The sequence below is a fragment of the Macrotis lagotis genome, chromosome 6 (assembly GCF_037893015.1).
Source record: "Macrotis lagotis isolate mMagLag1 chromosome 6, bilby.v1.9.chrom.fasta, whole genome shotgun sequence".
NCBI lineage: Eukaryota > Metazoa > Chordata > Mammalia > Peramelemorphia > Peramelidae > Macrotis > Macrotis lagotis.
This window is the reverse complement of record NC_133663.1, coordinates 23,098,238-23,118,119: the sequence shown is the minus strand read 5'-3', so window position 1 is coordinate 23,118,119 and position 19,882 is coordinate 23,098,238.

The following is a 19,882-nucleotide window of genomic DNA, read 5'->3' as shown; positions in this document are numbered from 1 at the left end:
ATCTTCTATCTGTTCAACAACAGTTAAAAAAATAAAAGATGGCAAATAGATAATTATAAAACATTCCTTGGGAGGCAGCAGGTATTTTGGCACATGAAAGCATGAAAATGCAATTTTATTTCAACACAGGTCAGACATATTTGAACCGTATATTTATATTATGCTTTGTCTGAAAATGGTATGCCATTTAGGACTGGAAACTGAAACTAGGAAAGTGACAATGAAAACATGGACCCCATAGTGACAGTTCCCTAGTCATCCATTTGTCCCAAAGAGAGGGCTACCATGGACCCTAGCATTAACAAGGGCAATTCAAGCCTTTAGATTCTCCAGCAGCTAAGTAAGGAGTAATTTAGTCAATAGTATTAATGATAAGTTAACTAAAATCTGTAAATAATAGAGATCTCCCAGCTATTTGAAAAGATCTGTATTTAACTCTCTGTAAGCAAACAGATTTATTGGATTATATTTCAGAGGTCTTAACACATACACACAGACACACGCACGGAAACAGTAGCAGTCATTAAACCAGATTTCCATTCACATTCTATCTAAAACATCATTGCATTATCAAGCTTAAAAAATACTAAAAGTATGTCAAAGAATTAAGTTAATAATAATAATAATTTCTTATAGAAATCCTTTGGGGATTTGTATTTGTATACACAGAACACGTCCTCTAGAAATGAATTGGATTTAGATATTTTCCTTGATAAATGTTAGGGAACAATGACTTCCCTTTATATAGGATTATTTCAACCCTTGTGTAAGGCCATTCTTCAGAGGTTTTCTTCATCAATATCCTTATGGCCACAACAATTTTTTAAAATGTGATAAAAACTATAATTTAAAATGGTAAAGGCTGTGGATGGCCTTTCTGTTTTAATCCTGCATTTGTTCTTATTGCTATTAATAGTCTACGATCCAGACCAGTTACTACTAGTACTACTACTACTACTATTACTATTACTACTACTACTACTACTACTACTACTACTACTACTACTACTGCTACTGCTACTACTACTGTTACTGCTGCTACTATTACTACTATTGCTACTGCTACTACTACTGTTACTACTACTAATAATAATACTAATAGTTCTACTACTACTACTCTTACTGATGATGATGATTTTATAAGTAGTTAAAGATTAGAGGAGAGTTTATGTGTCATTTGGTTTGATACTTACAAGAACTTATGAAGCATGTGATATTAATATTTCTCTTTTGCAAAGGAGGAAACTGAGGTTTAAAGAACTTAAGTGCCTTTGGCCAGTCTCACATCAATTTAAAAAAGGAAGATATACACTGAGGTTTTCCAAATTTTAAGTCCTGAAATTTTTCTCACGTCTGCTAAATTACCTGTCTTTTCTTTCTCATTTATATCTATTAGAAAGAAATGACTTCTAGTTAGAGGTTACTGATGTGGGAATTCAACAAGAATAGGTGTCCCAATTTTGGCAATATGGAGAATAGGAAGAAAGAAAAAAAAGAAAAGAAAATTACTTGGGAAATTCATAGGAGATCAAAGCATCCAAGAGCCAGGAGTGCAACTCATGGCCATGAGTGCTTGTAAAGAAATGTCTAAAGAATGAGTAACAAGCAAATGAAAAGAGATTCTGACAAGAGGAGGCAAATAGGGCATAATAGTTCTCACTGATGCTGGATGATAGGAAATCCATGACTAAGCTATGTGTCTAGATAGTGTGGTTCAATCAAAAGAAGCAAGATAATTAACAGGGTATCAGGAGAGAAAAGACAAATGTTTAAGAAAGCATGCTCTTAGGAGAAGACAGTGGGATGTGGAATAAGGAGAGTGAGGATGCTTGAGAGTATTTGGGGGAAGAAATAAAACAGAGGGGGTGGGAAGAGAGGGAGACGGAGAGGGAGGGAGGGAGAGAGAGAGAGAGAGAGAGAGAGAGAGAGAGAGAGAGAGAGAGAGAGAGAGAGTTTGTTGGCAATGGTTATATAATTGAAGTCTCCATCATACTATATTATGACGTTATGCCACACTTGTGATGCATTTTCCAAAATATGCATTTCTTTTTTCTGTCCATGTAATCTTTTCTGTTTTTTTTTGAAGTACAGTTCAAAGCAAAATTAAAAAAAAAAAAACTCTCTCTCTCTCTGTCACTCTCTCTCTCTCTCTCTCTCTCTCTCTCTCTCTCTCTCACACACACACACACACACACACACACAAACACAGTCTTTTATTTTCTCTGTATTTCTGTCTCTGCCTGTGTGATTCTTGATTGTCCTCTTGTCTCTGTCTCTCCATTTCCTTTTATCTCTGTGTATCTGGTTTTGTCTCTCTGAATCTCTTTGTCTCTCTCTATGTGTGTGTTTCTGTTTTCTTTGTCTCTGTCTCTCCGTTTCTCTTTTTGTGTGTCTCTCTGTCTAACTCTTCTCAGTCTCTGTCCCTCTCTCTCTTTCCAAATCTCTCTGTCGCATTGTCTCCACAACAGCAGATGGACAAATTGGTTCTTAACTTGACTAAGGAATCAGTGTTATCTTCTAAAAAATGAGCCAAAGACACATGAAAAATGTGCAATTCTATTGTGGAACTGCTTATTACTAATAAGGAGTCACTTTTTGCTGATAGAAATAATGGGACTCTTGGGGGGGGTGGAAGAATGCCTACTGAAATTTGAAGTTTGGGATATTAATGAAGAAAGCTGATGATAGTCTAGCATTCAGAGAAATTAGATTACAAAGGGTTCAGAGGAAAGTTGGCTAGGGACCCAAGAAGGTAAGTGCTTCAGAAGATGTAGGCTGGGAATAGGAGATGCGAAAAAAATTAAAGACTTGTCATAAATGTAAGCTATTTTAATAAGGAAGAAAAAAAAGTTCTTTTTCCTGATTGGTGCATAAATTTTATCATTCAACTTATTTTCTTTTAGAAAATACACAGATGTTGGAAGACAAATATGACAGTGGCATGATACTGAAAATCTAGTGTCAGGCATAATTAACTCACAGTTAGCTGAGGTTGGAAAACAAAAGCTAAAGCCAAAAGAGTGTCTGTGTGTGTGTGTGTGTGTGTGTGTGTGTGTGTGTGTGTGTGTGTGTGTGCTCATGTCTGAAGTATTTGCTTGTTGGTTGGGTGGTCAGGTAGGTGGTGTAATCACGTGGTTTGTCACTATGATGGAAGGTACTGTTCATTCTTCATTTTGAAGAGGATCAATGTTATCACTGGGTGACTTTTTTCACTTACATGTCAATTGGCTTTACCTGAGGCAAAGGTACACAAAGTCCACAGTCTCATTCTCTCTAGTCATCTTAATCCAGTGGCAAGACAAAAGTCAAGATGACTGATAATACCGAGGATGAATTCGATGACCTTGATATCTTTGTTGACTGACCAAACCCTAAATGCTCCAAAGTGTCTGCTTCAAATGCCTTCATGGAAGTTGGAATATATTGTTTTAACTCTCCAAATGCACCAAGGGAAGACTTCATATCTCTAATTCAACAGAGGGGCTTGAAACCTCGTGGTTTCTATCACTATATTGGGGTCCATAGGAGGGCCAAAGAATCTTGGTATGTGTTGGTGATGACCCCAATGAGAACATAAAGTTGCTCAAATCTTATTTTGTTTGTTTTTTTTCTCCAAAGGGGCAATTACATTTACAGTGGAAACAAAGTTGTTGAGTGACTGAACTCAGAATAGTTTTTCTTGATCACTGTCAACCTTGCAAGGGATTTCAAAGAGATTATGGCACCCAGGGAAGGAGTGGTGATTAGAGAGGGAGGCTGAAAGGCTCTTGTAGAGCATGACATTTTTACTGTATCTTGAAGAAAACCAGGAAAAACAATGACAGAAGTAAGAAGGGAAAAACCTTCCAGGTGGGGAATATGGCCAATGAAAAGGCACAGTCAGAGGTAGTTGCGAAAGAGTAAGATCTCCCTGTCTTTAAAATGTCTCCTCTTAAATGAATCATTGTCATGATCAGAATTATCTCAGGGCAGCATGGTTTTATTGATTTCACTATTGTCCTTTGAAAAGAAAGTGTCTTTATATTTCTTTCAGGATAAAATGCAAGACCTTTAGACTGATACATAAGACCCTTCAAGTGAGTCTCTGACAATCCTAGCCTATGCTCTGATTTTCTTCTCTGTGAACTTTATTTTCCACGTTAACTAACCAATTCCTTCTTTCATGAGCATGCCTCAAATACTTCTATGTTCTTATTGTTTTATACTTGGAATTCTAATGCATATTCCCATGCCTAATGGCATCAGGCCCTCTTTTACATTCTACCTTGAGTATTGCGTCCTCCAAATCCATATCCTTCAATCTTGTCATTTTGTGCATGGACCTTATCCCATACTACAAATTCAACCATTACTATTGCAATCTATGCATTGTGTGCATCCATATCTTTTTTCCCCCTTCATATCATAATCTCATAGAGCAAAGACTAAACCCATCTCAAAAATCACACACTGCCCAATACATTGACCTTAGTAGACCTTAGATAACATTTCTGAGAAATGAGAGCTTGAATAAACTCATGACTGAGCTGATGGAGGTCTTATCACAGGACAATATTTTCTCCAGATACTTTTCACTTAAAAGAGACGTAACTTTATTCAAGGTACCCAGTGTATAAATTCCTGAAGCAAGTGATGGCTCAGCTTCAGTGGTTGCTACATCTCTAGTGATGTGCCTCTGTATTTCACTTTTAGAGAGCTTTATTTGATAGAAGATACTTTCTTTTATTGCACTGAAATAATGGACACATGACTCAACTTCTCATGGGGTCCCATTGGTCTTAGCACCTGAAAAATATGGTTCTTTTATGCATTTTGTTGATTCCTAAAATATATCTCCCTTGCCTCAAGTTAGAAGAGGAGAATGAATGAGCCCTCCCCTTTTAGTACCAACCCTTTACAGCTTCAAATTTATTGATACCCAGTTCTGCTTCTTCCTGCCAAGAGCAACTTAGTTGCTAAAATAATTGTTGTCATGAGAAACTACATCAATAAACTATGAAAATATCGAGTACATCAAGTGAAAATTCAATTGTGCGACACAGTTGACAAGTCTCAAAGCAGAGCCATGCCAGCCTCTTGTTAGCCCCTCATTCCAGAGGACAACCTGGACCTCCTTTTTGAGGCTTAGAGGATGAAGAAACTCTCCTTTTAAGAGCTCTTCACTTCACAATATAAAACATTCAAACTCTAAGGTATTTTCTCGTGTATAAGAAACCAAAATTCTTGTAACAAATATTTCCCATCAACACACATAAATTAAGGAGATGTAACAACAGCAACTTTCTGCTAACTAGTTTCAGGAACAAACTAATCATTGGGAATCAATAACAGAGTTTTAGAGTAATTAATTTTTAAACTTGGATATGGGAAAAAAACGCTTAGAAAAAGAACTCTTCGTAACGAGTCATCAATCCTTGCAGTTTTAGTGAATTTTGAGAACCCTTGAGTTTGAACCATTCTGTCTCATTAAATTTCCCATGTCTGGCAACAGCAATTTTCTTTCAAGTCTTTATTTTGAATAAATCTCCATGTGTTTCCATGTAAATATAATAATTCTTCATTAATCAGAAAACTTTTGAAGGTTGAAATAAATCACAGAAATATAAAATAGTAGAATATTATTTTATTCTATTGGCAGATGACGCTAGTAATAAGAAATTATCTTGGAAAAATTTGTTCACAATAATAATAAAGCTGTGAAAGTATATAATGGATCCTGGGTTCAAGCCTGGGTAATTGCTTGAAACTTTCCTAATCCAAATCATTCATTTTAAAACAGAAGTGCCACTCAAATGTCCATCCTGGGCTCCCCTCTCATGAATTTGATTATCATTTCTATGCTAACTATTCTCAGATCTACCTGTCATGCCCCAAATTTTCTGATGACCTCCAGTCTCTCATCTCCATCTTTTTTGTAAGAATTGTCAGACTGGATGACCAGTAGACATCTTAAACTAAGCATATCCATAGCATAAAACCTCTATTTTTTCCTTTCTCTTTTCCACTCTTCACTAGCTCCCACTGCTATTATCAGATCTGTGGCCAATACCTATAGATTCCACATCTGCAGTACGCCTTGAATATGCCCCTCTTCTCTGACATTGCCCACATTTCACTGCAGGTCCTTGTCACTGTCACCTAAGTCCCGGAGCCTTTCACTCTTCTGTTTGTTGTTCAAAGTTCATCACAACCTTCTGTCCATTTAACCTTTCCAATACATTTACACTTTACTTCCTACTTCAGTGACCTCATGAAACTTGCCTTTTGGCTGTTCCACTAATTATGTACTTTGTCTCTCAGCCCTAGGCAGTTTCTCTAGCCAGTCTTCATCCCTAGAATGCTCTCCTTCCTCCATTTCGCCTGGTACCTTCTCTGGCCTCTGAAAAAGGTTTTTCACTTTTTATTACTCTTTTTTTTTACCTGAAAGCCTCAATTCTAGTGCTTTATCTCAATGGATCATTTCCTATTTATCTTATACATTGTTTTGTATATGTATCTATCCTAAATATTTCTAATATTATACATTGCTTTGTTTGTGTTATTTCTATTTTCTCAACACCATTGGATTGTAAGCTTCTTGGGAAAAGGTACTGTCTTTTGCCTCTTAATATGCCCAGTATATAGCATAGTCCCTGTTGGTGTTAAATTTAGTAGTAGTAGTAGTAGTAGTAGTAGTAGTAGTAGTAGTAGTAGTAGCAGCAGCAGCAGCAGCAGCAATAGTAATAGTAGTAGTAGTAACAGTAGTAGTAGTAGGAACAGTAGTAGTAGTAGGAACAGTAGTAGTAGTAGTAACAGTAGTAGTAGCAGTAGTAACAGTAGTAGTAGTAGTAACAGTGGTAGCAGTAGTAGCAGCAGCAGCAGCAGCAGCAATAGTAATAGTAGTAGTAGTAACAGTAGTAGTAGTAGGAACAGTAGTAGTAGTAGGAACAGTAGTAGTAGTAGTAACAGTAGTAGTAGCAGTAGTAACAGTAGTAGTAGTAGTAACAGTGGTAGCAGTAGTAGCAGCAGCAGCAGCAGCAGCAATAGTAATAGTAGTAGTAGTAACAGTAGTAGTAGTAGGAACAGTAGTAGTAGTAGTAACAGTAGTAGTAGCAGTAGTAACAGTAGTAGTAGTAGTAACAGTGGTAGCAGTAGTAGCAGCAGCAGCAATAGTAATAGTAGTAGTAGTAGTAGTAGTAACAGTAGTAGTAACAGTAGTAGTAGTAGTAGTAACAGTAGTAGTAGTAGTAGTAACAGTAGTAGTAACAGTAGTAGTAGTAGTAGTAACAGTAGTAGTAACAGTAGTAGTAGTAGTAGTAACAGTAATAGTAGTAGTAGTAACAGTAGTAGTAGCAGTAGTAGTAACAGTAGTAGTAGTAGTAACAGTGGTAGCAGTAGTAGCAGCAGCAGCAGCAATAGTAATAGTAGTAGTAGTAACAGTAGTAGTAGTAGTAACAGTAGTAGTAACAGTAGTAGTAGTAGTAGTAACTAGTAGTAGTAGTAACAGTAGTAGCAGTAGTAGCAGCAGCAATAGTAATAGTAGTAGTAGTAGTAGTAGTAGTAATGGTAGTGGTGGTGATGGTGGTGGTGGTAGTAGCAATGGTAGCTGCTTAATAAATGGTGACTGAGGGACAGCTAGATGGTGCAATGGAGAGAGCACGCATCCTAGAATCCGGAGGACCTGATAAGTAGATTTGATGGAAGCTTAGGAAAGAAGAGATTTTTGTGCAGTGGAGGGGTTCTGATTTTGAAAGAGGATGTATATAGTTCCATGTTATTACAGATAGAGGGCCCAGGAAGGAGAAACCGATTTCCTATACAAATTGCCATGTAGAGAAACTAGTTGTTAAATTAGAAAATTCTGGGAATTTTGGTTGGGGAAATGGAGACCGAGATTGATTCCAATGAAAGGGATCTTTCTCTCACAGCATTATCTATTGTATTCTAATCTGGATAAGTTATCTGATTTAGTTTGCTATCAGATTGGATAAAAAGATTATATTCATTATTCACTATTGTGATGTTCTTTGGAGTACTTAAAAGGAAGGAATTTAAATCTTAAGATTTCATTGGGGGCACTCTTTCCCTATTAAGGGCTGGTAATCTGGAGAGAGCTTTGAACCTAAAATTCATAACCCTTCAGCTAACAATAATTAAAGGAGAAAGTTAGATCAATAGATAGAAAAATAGAAAGATAAATAATAGATATAATTTCCCTTCAGTTAAAAATGCTTAAATTAGTTGATCAATATAAAGTTAGAGGTAAATTAGTTGATAGTTAAATAGATAGAAAGTAAAATTTGGGGTGGATAAAGCACCAGCCTTGGATTCAGGAGTACCTGGGTTCAAATCTGGTCTCAGACAATAATTACCTAGCTGTGCAGCCCTGGGCAAGCCACTTAACCCTATTTGTTTTGCAAAAACCTAAAAACCTAAAAACAAACCAAAAAAAAGTTAAATTAGTTGATAGAAAGATAGAGGTAAGTATAGGTATACCCTTATCTTATCTGTTAGCATTTGACACAGATATAGGTATACCTGAAATCTTTCTATTTAGATATTCTTTTACTTAACTATTAAATACAGTATATCTTTCCAAATCTACCAATCTCTCTGTCTGTCAATCAAATTCTATTCTGATCTCAAGGAATCTCTTTGGATGAGAGGGTGGGTTACATCATGGACCTACATGTAATCTACCTAGAACACAGAGAGAGAGAGAGACACCTAGAATTTTTGTAATTTTAAAAAAGACAACAAGGGGAGGCAATCACCTCCCTGATTCTCCCTATTCTGGCTGTAGAAAAGTCATCAAGCAATGTCAGTTTCATGGACCGCTTCCAATCTTTAGGAAAGTTTCCAATCAACAGAACCATGTCAAATTGTAAAGGTTTCAAACAGACTAAGGCGGCTCTTCTGATCCTTTAAGGTGAAACCTTTCTTCCAAATACAGCAGAACACTAAGTTCTAAGCGTCACAGAGAGGACCATTTATATTCATTAAGGACCTTTTGAGCAGTACATCTAACGTGCAAAGTAGGCCACATGTGAAATTTGGAGTTGTAAAAGCAGCTTGTTCTATAGAAATAAGCCTCAGTTTAAAGCGTTTCCTGGCTGGTACTGTGAACTAAACAGGTCTTTGCAGAAGCTGGTACAAATCCCTTAGGCTATATTTTTGATAGCAAAACAACCAAGCAATGGATTGAGAAACACTACCAGATATCATATAAATTCTGGTTTGGGCCACTATGACTCCATAATTGCCTGATGTTGTTTACTTTGGGAAACCCTTTGCTTTGGCACCAGGAAAAGAGGTCAAATAGGTGAACATGTTTATTCCCACCCACCCACCTACTTTGCCACTGCTTTAATTGCAGATAACAAAATTCAATAAAAAATGTCAGTTAACACGCTATAAGCCCAGAAGTTACTAGAGGCAATTAAAACAATGCAATACAAAGCAATGTAACAGAGAAGGCGTTAATTTATCTTCTGCTAGCCAACCAAGCTGGGAACTTCTGGGAATATAATGACAAAGTACTTTTTTTTTCCTCCCTTACAGTCTACTGGCTGGATGGTGCAGTGGATAGAGTCAGGAGGACCTGAGTTCAAATCTGACCTCAAACACTTAATAATTATCTAGCTGGGTGGCCTTGGGCAAGTCATTTAACCCCATTGCCTTGAAAAAACTAAAAAAAAAACATTCTACTGAGGAATATAAGAAACTTATACAAATAAAATGATAAGGCATATGTAAAGTAGCATTTGGTTGGTAATTTTAAGATTCAGAGAGATGAACGGGAAGAGAGGTATAGAATCAGAAAAGGTTTATGTAGGTGGCTGCAACGAAATTAGATTTTTAATAAGATGAAAACACATATATTTGCATACATACACACATATACCAATGAAAATAAAAGCAAAAAAGAGGGTTTCATATATAATATATATATAGTAACCTGTATATTTATAGTAGATAAATTTATGTATATGTTTATTTTGATTTCATACATGCCCATTTAAATATCTATATAATATATTATCTACAGAAACATATCCAGATTCATTTAAGTATATATCGCTATCTAAATAATATATAGACATATATGCTTATATAGATAAGCAGTTTTCTTTTCCCCTACAAACTCATAGAAGTTACTATGAGCTAGAGCTAAAGGTGCTTCCAGGCATCCCACTATGTTATTTACTGACTGAGGGTTGGGGCCACTAAGTGACATACCCAAGATCACATAGTTATTAAGTAGCAGAATCAGGATTTGAATTCAGTCCATAAATTTAATAGTCTTGATCCTTTCCTTGATTGACTCTATCATGCACTATCAAGAAGGTGAATTCCATGTCACCCTGGGGCAGTGCCTTCAGATCTAAATCATGTAAATACTATAAAGTACAAGCAAAAAGCCATTTTGGAGGATTTTAAATATTTTCCACTTTTTCAAATTCCTTCTATTCTTTTTCTATCCTATTCTTTTACATGTTTATTCTTTTTTTCTCTCCTTTGTTACTTTCCCTTCATTTTTTTCCCTTTTTACTGAGGGTACAATTGTTAAGATAGCTAGGAAAAAAATAGGCATCTTTTTAGTCTAAACCTCCTCAGTTTAAAAACATGAAAACTGAGGTCGACAGAAAAAGGGCATTGATTTTGAATTCAGAGGACTTGCCCTGAATCTATGCCTCCCCTGACTACTGGGATAATGCCATTTCATTTATGCTGCATTGATTTATCGCATCATTTTTGCCAAATCGAAGAGCATCTCCTTGAGTCTTTTCTAGTTAGTCTTTCCTTCTTGGAGAAGATCAGCAGGGTATGCCTTAATGTATTTCCATTTTCTTCCCTTTAGTTTTGATTTTTTTTCCTGGGTCTCTTGTGGAATTTGTTACTTATTATTGACATTGTTGGCGTGGTTTAATAATGGACACAGATTTGAGCAGAGAGTCAAGACTCATCTCCATGAGTTCAAATCTATTTTCAGACTGCATGAGCCTAAGAAAATCATTTAACCCTCTTTAGCTCAGTTTTGTCATCTGTAAAAAGAGTTGAAGAAGAAAATGGTTAAACTGTTTTGCTATCTTTGCCAAGAAAATCCCAAATAGAGTCATGAAGAGTCAAACACAACTAAAAAATGTTTAAAAATTAGCAACACCGACATTGTTAAATTTGATCTCTCTGATGGCTAAATTAAAGTTTGGAGTTGGCTGCCTAAGTTTTATTGTAGTAGTAGTAGTAGTAGTAGTAGTAGTAGTAGTAGTAGTAGTAGTAGTAGTAGTTGTTATTTTGTTTTTGTTTGTTTTAGAAAATATCTTTGAATTCTTTAAATTGCTCCTCTGGTTTTTGCTTGTTTTTATTTTGTTTTGCTTTTGTATTCAAGAAATAATGACAGTTTTGTTTTTGCTATTTTTTACATTGTGATTTCAGTTCTTTTGACTTAGGCTCTTTTGAAAGTGTTTATCATCCTTACATTTTCTATATACATACTATCTTTAAAATGAATATATTCTACTTGTTTAGAAATGATGCTTTCTTTTAATACTATATTTTTTCCTCATCCTTTGTCCTTTCCCAGTGAGTTTTTCTCTCTCTATTGTTTCACTGGAAGATTTGTCACCAGGGATAATCTGATAATCTTTCTTTTTTTTTCTCTTAAACCATTAGGGGACCATTGGTTACGCTTTCAAACTCACACTATTCTGTCCTTCTTCATGGGTTTGTTTGTAATTTCCATTTATATATAGCAATATTTTTTCATAGAAGTCTAGATTCTATTCATTGATGATATGGAGGACGTATTTCCTTCGGTTATTAATATATTTCCTGTTGTAACACAAAGTCTTTAATTGGCTTTTCTTTCTCCTTTAATTTTTGGTAATTTCAATCATTCTTGTCCTTCTTCCCTTATTTGTCTATCAAGCACTTTTTGCCTACTATTCTTTTGATGAAAATTTCCACGAGAGACAAATTTCAAAGATATCTCATCCTCCTTCTATCCTAGGTAATGCACATAAAACTATCCTTGGTATCTTCCCCAAGTGACTTCTAGGAGTACATAATTAAGTACAACTGAATGCGTTTTATTATATTTTTCAAGCCTATCCATGAACAATTAATATTTTTACAATTATTTATATCTAATTTAAATTATGAGGATGCTTGTCAATTAAGGAATGACTCAGCAATTTATGGTATATGATTGGGATGGAAAAATATTGTTCTATAAGAAGTGATAAGCAGGATTATTTCAGAAAATCCTGCAAAGATTTACATGAACAGAGGCAAAATGAAATGAGAAGAACCAGAAGAACATTATACACAGTAACATCAATATTACATGTTGAATAATCACGAAGGGCAACTTTTCTCCTTAATTCAATGATCCAAAGCAATCTCAAAGGTCATATGACAAGGCATTTTATCCACTTCCAGAGAAAGAGCCAAATCACTTTCTTTTTTCTGTCATTTTTTTTTTCAAATTTGGATTTTCTTGAACAAATTGACTAATATGGAAATGTTTTGTGTAATTGTGCAATGTATAATCCATATCAGATTGCTTACTGCCTCATGGAGGGAGGAAAAGAGAGAGAGAATTTGAACTCAAAACATTTTTTAAATTTTAAAAATTTTTAAATTTTAAATTTAAATTTAAATTAAAAAAATTTAAATGTTTTAACATATAATTGGAGGAAAATAAAATATTATGGAAAAAAGAAAGACTTGGATCAACCTGCTTGAAATAATGAAGAGTGAAATGAACAGACCCAAGAGAACATTGCATTGAGTAACAGCAATAGTGTTTTAAGCAAAATTTTGAGTGAATAAATCATTTAGCTTTATAAATACTCAAACTAAATTAACTATAAAGGAAATATGAAAGAAGATACTATTTGCATCTAGAGAAAGAACTGATAAATAGAATCATGTTTAGAATGATTTACATGTGTATATATATAAATATGAATAAATATATATATATATATATATATATATATATATATATATATATATATATATATAATATGTATCTAATGGTGGCCATCTCTAGGACAAAGGGAGGAAAAAAGTAAATAAAATTACATGATACCTTTACTATATATTTTAAAGTAATTTGAATGTAAAAGATTTGCAGTTTCATATACATCATTTTATTATACTATATAAATGCGAGTTTTCCTAATAAATTAAAAATAATATTAATATTTAAGGAAAATGAATGCTTGCTTTTTTCCCAGGCTTCTAGGACCACATATATACATGGTGTTTTATCCCAATCCCCACCTTTTCAGGTAAAAGTCTGTCTTTCCATAACTCAAAGAGCAAAGGAAATAGAATAGTAAATAAAAGGTTGTTGGAGGGGGTAGAGGGAAATTTCAGGTCTTTTGGAAATTTGGAGCCATACTACCAGAATATGGTGGCTAAGGCTGAATGATGCTGAGTGAGTTAGTGATTAAAGACATGCTTTCTCTGCTGTTGTTATATTGGATAGTATTTCATTTACAGATTTGTTCATTTTCTAAAACACCAAGACAGCTAATTTTTCTACATATTTTGCATATAACTTCTACTTTGGAGACCTCCAATTTGAGAGATTGTGAGTCTCAGTAACATATCTCTTCCTTTACATGATAGCTTGGGTAGGCATGCTAACTGAATACTTGGGGTAAATTGCCTCTCTGTTTATTCATTTCTGGCTGTGTAACAATCTAAAACTAGATAGAGGGGGCATCCACCAAAGTAAACAAGCAAATAAAAAAGGTTTTAATTTCATCAAACAAGCCTGACTATTTCAACTGAAGTTTTAGTTTTTAAAAAAAGGAAAGTAGATATTAATTACCCATGTTTGCACACATTTAAAGATAGCAGCATATGTTTTTGGAAATGTCGATTTCACAAGATGTTTTACCATGATTTTGATTTTCCAATTGTGCAACAGGAAATTTATTCTTTTTCCCCAAAGACACAGAAGGAACCCAAACGTCCAGCCCAATTCCCTTTATTTGCCCTTTGATAAATATTTTGATCAACAAATAATCATTTGGAAATCATCATCTGATAAAAATGTAAAAGATAATATATACAAACAAATAATGAATTTATTGTCAGAGAACCTTGATTTCAAACCTGTTTGTTCCACTGACTGTTCAGGTAACCTTGGGCAAATCATATCTTCTTTGCGTAAGTCACTTTATATAATTTTTAAATCTGTAAAAGTGAAAGTTTAGCCTCAATAACCCTTAGGATTCCCTCCAACTCTAAATTCATAATCTTATGAACACATAGATAGGGCAAATATTACCCCCAAGAATTATCTTTTTTTCCCTCTTGGGGTTTAGGAGAGGAAGGCAGAAACAAACTTGAAAGAGAAAGAAAAAATATTTAGGAAGGAAGGAAGAAGGAATTGTACTATATGTTCTTGTGCATACTTGAGTTTGTAAAACAGAGTTTACTTTTATTTCTATTTTTCCTTTGAATGAAAGAAGTCCTCCATATTGCTAAGTAGTTTATTTCCTACAGAAGCATAGATCTCATTCATAGTGTTGTCATTAAATCATTAAAACCATTTTCAACTTCTTTCAATAATGCATTTGTTTTATATTTGAATACACACATGTCCAATATTCTGGAGACTCATGTCAACCAAACATCACTAAAAATAAAGAAGCCATTCTTGGGAGGGAATTTGAGGTGAAAATTGCCCTCTTTTTTCTTAAATTCTTCCTGTATTCAAGATGGGGAACCATCGTCTTTCAAACTAGGCAAAGCACAAGACTAAACAGAGTGGTCCACCTTGCAAATGTTGCCTAGAGCAAAAACTGTCATTTAAGTGTTTGTTGTTAAAGAGATTGCTTGTTCAGATGTTGGCTAGGATATTAAGGAAAATATATGTTTCATTATTGTGAAAGTTCAAAAATAATTTTAAAGTGTGAGAAAATAATTTCACAGCTCTAAAAATGCTCACAAAAATGATGATTGGTGAAAAAACTGAGATTACCATTGCTCACCAAAGTATGATATGTATGCTCTGACATAGCCCAATAGCTCTAACCCTTAACTCTATATTAGTTCATATGCAAATAATAAATTAATAAACAGAGAGTGCAAATGTGCTTATTTTTATTTTTTTAAAGCAAAACTATCTCCTTTCCCTCCTTCCTCCTTAACCCACTTTTACTCCGACTGAAAAATGAAAGAAAAAGGCAAAACTCCTAGTACAGTCAAGCAAACCAAATTCCTCCCATTGGTCATATCCAAAAGGAAAATTTCTGAGTCTTCACTCTGAGTGGTCATCTGTCTGGCAAATAGGGGTAGTATTTTTCATCAAAATCCTTAATCACCTTTGATAATTGAATGCATCAGATTTCTAGAATGGATCAGATTTCAATTGTTTGTCTTTACAATGATACTACTAATGGATTAATTGTATTCTTATATTAATTATCTAACTTATCTATCTTACATTAATGATATAGCTTCACTCCTCATGTGTTCCTACAGGTCTTCTTAGATTTCTCTAAAATTGTCCCTTTCATCATTTTTATGGCATAAGAATATGCCTTCACATTCATTAGTTCCCAATTGTTGGATATTTCCTTATTTTCTAATTATTGTTATAATAATTTCATTCATATGGGTCTTTTCTTGTTCTTTTATCTTTTTGGAATGTTTTCTTAATATTAATACCACTGGTTGCAAGAGAAGATAGTGTTTAAAACTTAGGAGGGTCATCATTCCAAATTGCTCTCAAGAAGGGCAAGTACAGTTTACAGTTCTATTATCGATGCATCAATGTACCTGTTTTTCAACATTCCTTAACAGCATTTGTCACTTTACATTTTTCCCCCAGCATAAAATTGCCAATTTGATGAGTAAAAGGTGGGTTTTCAGAGTTAGTTTAATTTGCATCTCTCTAAATAATGATTAGGATAATTTTATATGGCTATTGATAGCTAACATTCTTTTGCATATGATACAACTATTTATATAGAACAAGAATTGTCAATCTATTTGAAAGCAATGAAGATTATCCACTGGAATATATTCAAGAACAGAATGATGCTCTGTTCGTTTATTAAATAAAAGTGCAACATAAACTCTAACTAGAAAAATATTGTTCGAATTTGAGAGGGTTAAGACCAGAAGTTAAAATCTCAGTTCTGACATAATTTACTGCTACGTGATGGCAGTTGAATCATGAACTGTAAAATTTTGTCTGGCTGATTGATGAAGACTCATTTCTACAGCAATGCAGAATGACATAGATGGAGGAATATGAATCTTGCCCTCCTTCCCTAAATGCCATTATGACAAGCCCAAGAGAATTGGATGGACTAAAATGTACAATCTCATTTCAAATATACTCCCCTGGTTAAAATCCAACATCAGACTATTTCTATTTTATGTGAAAATAACTAAACTTTAGAAACTCTTCCTATGTGATCAAGATACTGAAAATAACATATTGATTTTTTAAAAAAGATATATACTTTTTTTAGGTTTTTGCAAAGCAAATAGGGTTAAGTGGCTTGCCCAAGTCCACGCAGCTAGGTAATTAAGTGTCTGAGGCCATATTTGAACTCAGGTACTCCTGACTCCAGGGCCAGTGCTCTATCCACTGTGCCCCCTAGCTGCCACGAGACAATAGCTTTTAACTTGTATAGTGCATGAATGCAATAACTTCCTTCTTCAAAGACATACTATTGAGACAATTATTTCATCAAGTAAATTACATTTTGTTTTGTTTCATGAAATTTCAATTATGTGTTCGGATAGATAAAAATGAGACAGGTAAAAAATAGTTAGAAGAATAAAATAGAAACATGCCCAACCTTTCATCACAACTTAAATATTCAAAATAAATTACAGCTCTATTTTTCCACCCCCTACACAATGACAATTATGAAAACATAAATTTTAAAATGATACGTTTTTCTTAATCCAAATATTCCTAAAAAGAAAAAGGAACCTAAAGAAATTAGCATTTTAACAGCATATTTTCACCTGACTTGGAAATTCACAATTTCTCAGTGTATGAGCTTCTTTATATCAAGGCCTGTCTTTTGTCTTTCTCTGTATTTTCTTTGCTTAGCACGCCTATAACTTCATAGATAATTAATACTAGGTGACTAGCAGATGTTCTTTTGAGAAAGAAAATACTGAACTTGACATCACCTTTGATTCTCCCACAAACTTGTTTTGTTAAATTCAAATATAAAATACAGATTAATATTAATAGAAATTATAGACTGGTATAATGAAATTGTAATATAACTTCCATTATGTGATATCACTAACAAGCTTTGATTAGAAAAGGAACATTTTTTTAGTAAAGAAACAAGTGATTGATCTTTTACTGAGAGGGCAGAATCTGACAACTACATTTTCTAACATAAATTTACCAGCTTTCTATACTTTTTTATAAGACAGGTATAATTATAATGTGGAAATGACAAATTACCAAATTTTATCAATTGTACGTCTTTAATAGTTTTTCCTGGTTTCATCTTGCTGGAATCAGCCTTCAGCACCATTTCAAATTCAATAAACACATGTTAAAATCTGACCAGAGGAAATAGAACATTTAAGTAATATTCAACTCCTGCCCTGATGGTTTCTATAATCTCTGAAAGGACCTGGTAATGAAAAAAGATGCCACCCAGGTGATATAATTTAGTCTCCCAAGAGAAGGTGACGTTGTGGATTAATTACAGATTTTTCTGCCTGTGGTGGAGAGTTCAAATTTTGAAGATTTTTCAATGACAGTGTATTCATCTATTTCAGTTGCCACCCCCCCCCCAGTTAGCATTCTAGAAACTTCAGACATAGGCTTATACTTATTCTGGTCTTGGAATTAGCATTTATTCTGGTGACCAAGGACAAGGATTCAAATCTCAACTTCTGAAGTCTAATACCAGCTTGATTGTGAGCAAGTCAAGTGAAGTCAAGAAACATTTATTAAGCCTCTATTATTCACTTGGCAATGTGGTAATTATTGGGAAAGTCATCTAGTCTCTTTTGTCCTTATTTTTAATTGAAGATGATTAGATTGAAAGGATTAAAAATCACTAAGCAGTTATAATGCTGATCTAAGGATCGTAAATCAGAGGCTTGAGGTGGGATTTGAACCCAGGTCTTCCTGAGTATAAACCAAAATTTCAAAAAAAAAGAAAAAAAATCAAATATTTGTCCATCATTCTGACATAGACATGTGCTTGTCTACTCTTTTTCTGAAGATGTGATTTTTCTCCTATTTTATTTTCAGTGCCAATCAGAGGGGATGAGCAATGTTTGTTAAGGGACTTCATTCAAAATCAAAAATTAAATGTACTTGACTATAGCATTAGTAAAGTATCCCTGAAGATCTCAAAAGAAGTCAGCTTTAATTACTGATCAGATATGGGGAGGGATACAGAACATTTCACCTGCATGTCACCCGTTGATAAATGGCAACCTGATCCCACTTGTGTCATCACCCCCTTTGAGAAATAATTGTCCGATGTGACATTATCTCCATTCCCAAACAATCCTCCATTCTCTTATCTCTCCTACCTCTTCTATGGTCTTTGACAACATGGGAACTTCAGTGCTAGAGCTAGAAGAAACCTCAGATGCCATCTAATCTAATGTAGGCTAGAATAATTATATTTATTGATTGAATAATGAAAAATATAACTTTCTGGAACTGACTTTCTCAGAACAATTTAAAATTTTTAACCACTCATCATTTGAAAATAAAACAGATTTTTTAATATTAATACCTATATCTAAGCCATCCAACTTGCTTTGAATATTAAACTGGAGAGGACACACAGTACAGTCTTTAAGGAAAGGGGTGAGGATACAAGAAAATGTAGTATTATATTGTCATTTTTGACTTGTTGATATAATATGGGGCAAGTCACAAGATTGCTCTATGCCTCAAGCACTTTCTAAGATTTGCTTCCTGAGGAACAACCAGGTTGTGATCTGCATTGACAGAGAAAGTGCGAGCAAAGAGAACTATCTCCCTGAGTTATCTGAATCACAAAATCAACACATATCCATACAACGTGTTTGGTGCCAAGAATGAATCCAGAGGGCTTGGGTCACTAACATTTGTACTAAAGAAAAATGAAAATGATATGAATCAGCCTTTTAACTATCCCCTAGTGTTGCAAAACAGTGCAGTCAGAGCACATAGAATCTCTTCAGTTCTCTTTTCTTCAGGGGAGGGTGTTACATAACATGATCTCAATAGTAACTCCAACTTTTCCAACTCCATGATCCCCATCATCTCCAACTGATATTTCAAAGGTATTGCACCATTTTCACAAAAACAAAACAAAACAAGGTTTACACAAAATGTGGCCAGCTGTACCATTTCCCTTCGCATTCTATGATAGAGTTACTGAGGTTGATCTCTGTTTAGAAAATTCTGTGATAGAGAAAATTGTACACAATAGGAGCATTATTGTGTGATGACCGGCTATAATGGACTTTTTCCCCTCAGCAGTTCAGTGATCAAGGAAAATTCTTAGATTTGTGATGGAAAATGCCATCCACATCCAAAGGAAAACATTATAGAGTCAGAATGCAGACCAAAGCATACTATTTTCACTTTTTAAAACTTGTTTTATGTTTTTTTAAAAATTTTTCTCGTGTTCTCCCCCGACTTTGGTTCTGATTCTTCTTTCACAGTATGATTATTGTAGTAATATGCTAAAATTGTAATAGGTAATATGTTAAATATAAGATTACTTGCTGTCAGGAGGTGGGGGGAGAGAAGGGAGGTAGGTAGAAAAATGTGGCACTCAAACACTCCTAAAAAGATACATGTTGAAAACATCTTTGAATGTAATTTAAAATAAATGAAGTAAAATATCATTAAGAAAAGAAAATATCTTAAGACCAAATC